Here is a 9,318-nt window from a genome sequence, read left to right as displayed (position 1 = left end):
AATATCATCATCCATTTAATTACACTATACGGGAACATGTTCCTTCACAATATTGAATAGGATCTCTTTTACTCATTACATAATGTTTTTAGATACAATTTTATAAGATCCATGCTTTATTCCTCATTTTGTTGATCCTTCTGGCATAGCTTCTATAAACATTAACAACCACATTTGCTCAGGTGTAAAGTTTTCCTCCCAGCTCATCAAAGCTATTCAATCACTTCTTATGAACGTTTGAATACAGCAAAGCTGCACCTTCGGGAAATATAAACAGTTTCTAGAATGATGATTACGACCTGGATGTTGTCGGTCTGTGGTGACTGGAGTAATTGTTTGTGTGGCTTTTAAAGCTTCCCAAAACGGCCTCAGGTTATTGAAAGACACTGAGTATCTTTCATATCTCTGACTCAACTGTTTGAGTATGGGGAAGTGGACCAGATAAATCTACAATGGAAATTGGAGAGTATAGCAGATATAGAATACATGTATACATGTATTTAATTTGAAAAATATTTTTCAGAACAGCGCGTATACAAGGTTGATGATGGTAAATTATAATGATGACCATTACAGCACTCGGGATATTACTGTCACAGCTGCTCGTAAGCAAGATGCAGGAAGATACGATGGCTGATTTGAATGCAGATGAGAACCTACTGACAGAGAGGGACGGCTGGATGCTTCTCTCTGTGTGAAACACGGAAATGCAAATCAGATTCCCCAATCATGACAGGATTACCAGAAGGAAGCACAACCACCTCCTTTCCTCAGACGCTTCATATATTCTGGTTTGCGCTGTGAACATATTTATTTAAAACCGTACCTGGTGTTTTATTGCGCCACGCTGCTGCATTGTAATAACCCTCACATATTGATTTTCTTTGAATGTATTTAATATTAATGCCATTGGGGTTGCGTTTCCCTCCTACAGGCTGTTTTTTTTTTTTAAGACAGCAGTGTAGTTTTGCAGTGAAGCTAATTTTAGCAGTAAATGCTGCTGACCATTTCCTTCGGCTGATGTTGCAATGGTTCTGCATTCATTTTATACATTTTTTGGTGCATAATTATTTGAAAAATACTTAATTTCCATTGCATTCTTTGTGCAGTTACATATTTGATGTGAAGTCAGTTTGACAGTTAAGATCTTGCTACATGTTTCCCATCTAGTTGACTCTACCTAGGTTCAACACTGACGCTATTGTTCTTAAAAAGAGGCTTGTCAACAACGACTCTGGTGAGGAGCCACATGCATACTTGACTAAACTCGGGCTCTTTGTCACCGGTTCTGGTTCAACACACAAATGTAAGTGAGTGAGGAATCACTGGACTGACAGGTTCTCTGCAACTCGAGCTGACTTTGACTAACCCATGTGGAATTTCAAGGTTTAATGATTGAGTGGCATTCGAGAGGCTGACAACATATGAAATGTTGTACATTTCTCAGATTGATCTGAGGGATAGAGGGATCTGATGAGCCACAGTTTTGTAAAATGTCTGATAAGTAGTATTTGAGTGTTAATGGGAGATGAACATTTCACATTGTGAGAGTCCTTTTAGCAACTTAGCAATATCCAATTCTCTCTTGCCAAAGATCAAATTCGAAGTGGAGGTTCACTTTCATGCAAGACAGGCAGCCTCATTCGCACTAATGAATCAATCAATTTAGCATGCCATTGTGAAGAAGAAACAAGGCTCTGCTAAACTTAGAACAACCACCACCATCAATGTCTCTGATACAGATATAAAGTTGTGGTATAAACCCAGCTCTCAACTGCAGCCTCACATGAAATGAGAAGTAAAGCCATCCAAATCCGCCGTTTTTCATCTCTGTTCCCCCAGACGGACAAAAGTTATTTCTGAAAACATGACTGGCTATTTTTACATGCTGTAAATGTCATCGGCTTGTTTACTGATTCTCTGTCCCACTTCGCAGGCACACCCTCTCGTTCTACTTCTTTATCCCACTCAGTCTGTGTGCTTTAAACCACGGATTTAACAAGCAAAGATTAAGACGGAAGCAGATCACACCCATTTTCTGTCTTTATAAGATGTGTGTTTTTCACATCTGCTGCAGTAATTACATAGCAATCTGCCTCTACCACTAACTGTTCTCTCTTTTATTTCTCATTTCTGTTAATTTTATCTTTATTTGTATTAATCACCCAACTTGTTTCTCCTTCACCGTATTTCTACATTCCCATCTCTGTTCTTAATTTCCTTGCAATGCATCAAGCCTTGTGCTACACCAAGGCATTCTCCAAAAAGGTATTGGTGTCTGTTAAGTCTCGAACATCCTGCTATGTCCCAAACAAATGCACAAAAGGGAAAATGTAACCACATACTGTAGGTGGAAGGGAATTTACCCTTGTGAGAATCATGATCATTTTCACACAATCATCACAGAGATATGGCCCCTCCCCCAGCTCTCTGCTCACAGTGCCTGGATAGCACATGTGTACAAATGGCTTCTGCACCAAAAGCAATTAGTGATAGCAAACAATATAGTGAGAGTGAGGATTTAATAAATTGAAAAAAAATGCATTCTTCATTGTGCACATGCGCGCACACACACATACAACCACAAAATGAGCATTCGTACATAAAACATGCACAGTCAGCACTAAAAGACTCCACTGCATCTATTGCACACATGAAGAGCAAGAAGGGTGTTCGCTACAACACTTTTCCTGACTAGCACTCACGTCTTTGGTGTTTGACATGATATAAAGACATGTGACCTCCAGGAGGTCATCAGACGGTGGAGAGATGAAGCAAACAGGAGGGGGGGTGGGAAGTCTGGAGTGAACGTGCATGCGTCTGGGAACCAAGTGTGATTCACACGCTACTCATCACCATTCAGCTCTGTTCCATACAGAGCCTCAGGCACTTCACTGAGAGGGGGGCTTTGTTAGGATTCAGTGTTTGTGAGTGAGAGTTATAAAGACCTCCTGCAAATCAACAACTGTTCATGTCATATGTCCACCTGACTAATCGAGGGTTCAACGTTCATCCATTTACTCTCTCGTTTCTCAGACTTAAAACACCCGGTAGACACAAACAAGTCAACGAGAAGTCAGCTGGTCAGCCCGGGGAAGCGATGCCGGCCGGTTTGGGCTTTCCCTCTGGAATTTATTTTATCTAACAGAAGCCAGTGCACAGTTAGAAGGTTGTTCTCTTGTGATGTTACACTACACATGCGGCAGTATGTGTAGCAAGTTCAAGAGGGTTGTTATTATCCACGAAAGCGCCAATTAGAGCACTGTCACTAAACCTCTTTGTTCAGGACCTGAAAGTGACAACAGAGCGTGGTCACGAAGCTCACAACTCCATGCCAACTACATCATTTACACTTCTCAAATCCTTGTTTCATGTAAGCCTTTTCAACAACAACAACAAGCTTATAAAAAAGTCCCTTAAGATGCTGTGATGAATTAGAAATACAGAAATAGATTGAGGCAGACCGGAATGAAGGATTGATTCCTCTCTTATTTGTGGTATTTTTTTCCCCATGCTATGTCTTTTTTTGTTTGTTTTTTTCATCACAAGCTGACTAAAAAATGTATCCTTGGCATAAGAGCACAACTTTCATTGTTCATTCGTCATTGTTCAGACGAAACACAGATAGTCAGATAGATTCTTTGATAATAGGCTGCTTAACTGATAAGTATGTGTGTGAGAGAGAGGGTAAAAGGGAGATAGACGGAAAGAGAGTGCACATCCAGTCAGTCACACTGACGCCACTAACTGTAATCACAGCACTGAGGGTGATCAATCTTCTGGGAAACACTGTGAGGCAGACAGAGGGTCAGACAGTGTGGCAATGTTTACCTTATGGAAGTCACAACTTGATGTTCATTGACACACATCTCACAGCATTTGTGTTACAAAGCAATATGAACAATGAATATGGAGTATTACAGTAGTGTGTGCTATGGAACTGGGATGGACTATCTTTCTCCCCTTGTGGGAAATGTTTGTCTTGAGTAATCATGGGTTCACTCTCTTAGCTCGTAGAATTGTAGGATAACTAAACTTGACGGTTGGTGCAGTAAATAGCACATTCTTTGACTTAGAGTATTTGTTTTAAGGGATTGTATTGTCCATGTTATTGTCCATTTAAGTTTGTCACGTCACCTATAGTAAAGCTATTATTTCAGCAGTCCTAGAGTTTACCCTGCTACCTCTTGTGACTTGTGTTGTCTGTTTCTTTCTGTTTTCTTTTGTTCCGTGTATTGCATTGCTTTATTTTCAGTGGTTATTTTGATTAAAGTTAGCTTGTTATCCTTGTAAAGTAAAGTCATCTGACATGATTCTGTGCTGGAGCTGTAGAAATAAACTTGATTTATGTCCTAATAACTTCATAAGCTAGAGCTGCCAATGTCCTCACTACTAATGAAATTGTTTTTGACTCGACTTTCACTGAGGGAGACAGACACTGGGTGGCAACAAGTCTAACCATGATATTGGACTCAGTTGTGAAGCATGTGTTTCAGTCACATGTACGCCTAAAAAGATAGATCACAAAAACACTGCCAAAAGCCAAAAAGTCTTCTGTTCATATTATTACTTTATTTGGCACAAAAGTGAAATATTTGCAGGTTTTTGCCATTTAATTATTTAAGAGAACAAAACCAAATGGAAGTATCAGTATGTTGTTGTTTATTGATTTGTACATTAGTTTACAAAATGCTGCAAAGCTATTACATTTAATGAGCATTTTGATGTGCATTTATTTATCCATAGTTTTTTGACTTCATGGAATTGATTTCACAGCAGAAACTTTCCAACATGGATGCATTTCTATTCAAAGAGAATATTTTTCTTGTTGTCTTTGGCCTCATTTCACCACTGTTTGATTTAACCTCGTCTTCTGCTGATGCATTTTGGGAAAGTCTCCCGCCCTCTGTCACTAGAAACAAAAGCGGGTAAATAAACTGAATGAAATATGTGGTTTGTGGTTACATAAAGATTGTAAACATTTATAAGGAATCCTGAATTCAGAATATAAAAGTTTATATGCACCATAAGGAAACCTCCACAATCAAATTTGTGTGTGACATAACAAATGATGTGCAACATCATCAGTGCTACTTCATTACAAAAGAAGTAACAGGAGTTATCATGTACTGTATAGTCGTAGGTGAGGTGCACAAAACTCTAACAAGTGATTAATTCCGGTAACCACAATAGCAAAGCTCATATAAAGGCATCGGACAAGTGTTTAACTGCAAAAAAATTGCCAGAGCTCTCTATGTGTGTGAGAGAAAGAACCCCATCTGAGAAAGGAGGGTTTCGGCTTAATTTTTAAGATTATCTGAGCTCCCCCATTAACCCATGAATGCACACACTCCCAGTGTTCTGCTATGATAGTCTGACCTGGGCATCTGGCTAATGCATCTGGCAGATGTCTCTATGTGTGTGTGTGTATTGGTATGTGTGTGTGTGCATCTGTGAAAACTATGCTAACATTCCTGTTTGTGTTTATGTGTGTTAAGTATTCAAGCAGAACAGCAGCCCCATCCCAAGACAAACAGGTCAATGGTGTGCAATAGGTATTAGCGCAGTTTGGGTGTGAGCCAGATGAGCAACCAATCACAAACTGACTAGCTGGTATGTGTTTATATGGCTGCCTGACAGACATGTCTGCCTGATAGCAAAAAATCTATCAGCTTTGACCATACAGACTGTAATGAGATTTTACCTTCTGACTGGACACTTTCACTGGATCAAACAAGAAACATGTCTGATGTTATGATCCTGTACCATGGCTGCAGGAAAAAACCTGTTCAAGTTGCTTAGCAGGTGGGACACCTCAAATATAGCTCTGGTCTGTAGTTAAATTGGTATGGAAAGTATTATAGAACTCTTCTGAATACATTATCATTATTATGTGTTTATATTATGGCAATCACTTTCAATTGTGTTTTTGAGAAATCAAGGAAAAGACTGACAGCACAGGGAAACATAGTCTTGCTCTGTCCAAAGTAACCAACACCCCAAAATGTGAACTTACTAAGCTACTGGCTATATAGCCGACCTATTTCTATTTGCCATGTTAAGCTAATTGCCTCCTGCCTCTAGCTCCATGCTTAACACACTAACAATAAAGTTACCGTCTCATTTAACTCAGTAATAAAGCAAATAAGCAAATATCCCAAAAATGTCATACTATTGCTTTAATGTTGCTGTTATTTATTTATTTTCACCAAAACGCTCCTTGGTAGTCTATCCTCACATGTTTATGTACACAGGATTGACTGACTTCTTATCAAAGAACCATTTATTTTCTAAAGCAGCTCATCTTTTGTACTCGTTAGTGTCATCTCCTTCCAAGCCTTGAAAGTCTTTAAAATAAACAGGACTTTTAAATTGAAGCCCTCTATAAATGCTCTATTAAACGGCAGCTAACCAAAGCAACAATACTTATTCTTTACACTGCATTACCAGTTAACTCTTAACCATTGCCTACGTGCAGAATTAAAAGAACAGCTCATTTAAACACCACCTGTGATAATGCGTTCTAAGGCGTCTGGAGGTAAAGGTTTATATAGAAAATAATGGTTTGCCTCCACCTCTTTAAAGTTTTGAAATATGATAGCTTATGATCTACCTTTGAGACATACAGTATCCTATACTATTATGAGTAATCTGGGTAAATTACAGTAAGATCTCATTAGAAAAGCCCTCAATCTCTATAAACAAATTACGTGTGGTATTGATGGTGAAGTGTTTTGTGTGTGTTTCTTAACCAGAGCGTAAGCCTGTAGGGACAGGTACAAGAATGCCACGATGGAGATAATGGAGACATATCGTCATCAGACGCTGTGTAGGGGATAAAAAGTATACAGGATGGGTTTATGTGTGAGTTGTTTGACTTTGTATGTGAGCACTCTTGCCTTATCTTAGCATTCCTAACGACGCCAACTGCTCTACATGACTGCTATGGCAATCCAGATGGGGGAAGGCACTAAATCTGACATCCACCTCTCCCTTTGACACACACACACACACACACACACAATTAATTCCTGGTGCCTGGCTCTCAGAGGCATACAGTTACACAAGCGGGGGAACCTTTGAATGTTCAGGTTTTAAAAGGGACGTCCTGTGGAGAAGAAAGTGGGTCCTGAGGGATCTAGTGTACATTCTGCCCCTCTTGCTTTTTGTAGTGTTTCCGACAAGCAGTAAACAGGCTGAGTGCAAACAGAGGTTCCTTCCGTCTTTCATCTTTCATTTCAAACACCTGTTAAAAATGTTCAAATTTCACTTGAACTTTGAGTTGATCTTCTTTTTTCTTTTTCTTTTTTCAACAGAGGAGAATCTCAGAGAAGCATTGAGTTTCAAATGGGAAGTCTAATGTCTGCAGTGACTGACTAAAGAGTATTCTTCACAGGCAGGCCAAATGCAAACAAAGACCTTTTGGTGTTGTGACAGGATATCTTTTATGGGGAATGGGAAGTGATATACAGAAACAGACAGAAACCTGAGCAGCACAATACCTGCTTTGTCAATTAGCCGAAAACACAGTAAGAGGGCAAAACTCTTAACTTCTTCTTTTGGGTAAGAGAATCTCTTGGCTCTCCTCCAACAGCATCTTCATGTTGCAGTGTAAAGAGTAGAGTGGTTGCCTCTATTCCAGTCTCTCTAATACAAACTCATAGCTGTGTGCAGAATGCCAAAAAAACTGCTAATTCATCAGTGTGCATAGTGTAGCAGAGCCTTTAATGGCCAGATTAAAATGAAGTGGCTTCGACTCTCTTCATAATTCAAGAAAGTGCTATGCATGAGGAGCAACTCCAAATGTTTTATGGGACAAGCTGTACACACACTGACAACGTCAGCATCATGCTAGCAAAAGCAAGAACTGCACCAACGTGTGTGGCATGCACTACATGCAGACTAATGGCATCTATAATTCATCCGTAATAATTTATAAATACTATGGCAAGTGGTTTGGTGGATATAGCATGTGAATCAAGGAGTAATCTAGCCAAAGAAATATATATTTTCCTCCCACTTTTTACCCTGTTCTCTAAATCGCCCTTGTGGTTTTCCTCCCTATGCAATTTCTACTGGAGAAATTATGTGGGGGGGGAGTCTTCCAACATTTCAGTGTCCATATGTGATTCCAATTCCCTGCTGTGCTCCTCTACTTTGGATGTTCCCACAACATCTCAGCACTAAAGTCTCAGCTTGTGATGGAAAATTTATCTCAGCGTGCAGAGACGCATCAATGTTAGAACCGGATATGCCACTTCCTGCATGCATTTAATGTACCATGACATAATAATTAACAATTTGCAGACCAAGTCAAAATAGCAGTGGTGTATAGATGGTTCCATATTTTTATTCGAAGCACAAGCTATTTGAATTATCCCATTAGGAGAATCGTTTCATCATCTGTACTGCCAAAAATAGATGCAATGCAACAGACTCCTAATCCTGTTGAGAGGATTTGTGACTCTACATTCAACAGGTGGTCTTGTAAAATATCTCACTTTTTCTGGGTCCAGTCTCTGCTGTGGCAATTATGCTGATTGTCTCAGCTCTGCTATAAATCCTCGCGTGAGGTTCAGGAAACAGGCGGGCTCTGTGTCCAATCGATTCGTGTACATGGATGTGTCCCTTCACAGGAAGTAGACCAGTAAAGGGAAGTTGATTTGGGGGTTAACAGGCATATAGTGTCTGCCATTATCCATCTCTTCAGGGCCTGTCTGTGTTGCCTCATTACATCACACTAAAGAAAACCAAAAGGAAATGTATGGAAAGAGCACACAAAAGATCAGATTCTGGTTCTGTTTAAATGAGTCAAAAAGCCAACAGATAAGATACCTTGTTTCAGTGTTATTTCTCAATAAGACATAAGAGGCGATGCCCAGCTCAGAGGTTAATCTCTATGGATAACCGCCTTCATCCAACACAGCGGCTGTGTTTGTCAGTCTGTGAGCTTTGCCTCTCCTTTTGCTGCCTTTAATGGAAACCAGCAGGGGTCCAGCATTGGCTCAGTAACAGCGGCAGTGTTGTTCTATCACGCTGTCACCCCAGACCATGATGAAGAGAAGCAGGAGCAGTCCAGGGGGTAGCAGGAGAGAAGGGGCAGCAAAACCCAGGGAAGCTTCTATACATCCACCTTCCACATCAAAGGGCTTCTGATCAAGATGGATTGCTTGCAGAATAAACCTACACAGCCCAGTGGGTTTTTAACCCCCCCCCCCAAGAAAAGTTTGAGAGACCTTGCATTCTTTGCCTCAGGTTGCAACTTACAATTTGTGTGTGTGTGTGTGTGTGTGTGTGTGTGTGTGTGTGTGTGTGTGT

Source organism: Anarrhichthys ocellatus, unplaced genomic scaffold (assembly GCF_004355925.1).
Source record: "Anarrhichthys ocellatus isolate YVR2014 unplaced genomic scaffold, GSC_Weel_1.0 scaffold23, whole genome shotgun sequence".
Taxonomy (NCBI): Eukaryota; Metazoa; Chordata; class Actinopteri; order Perciformes; family Anarhichadidae; genus Anarrhichthys; species Anarrhichthys ocellatus.
Note: the sequence above shows the minus strand (reverse complement) of the source record.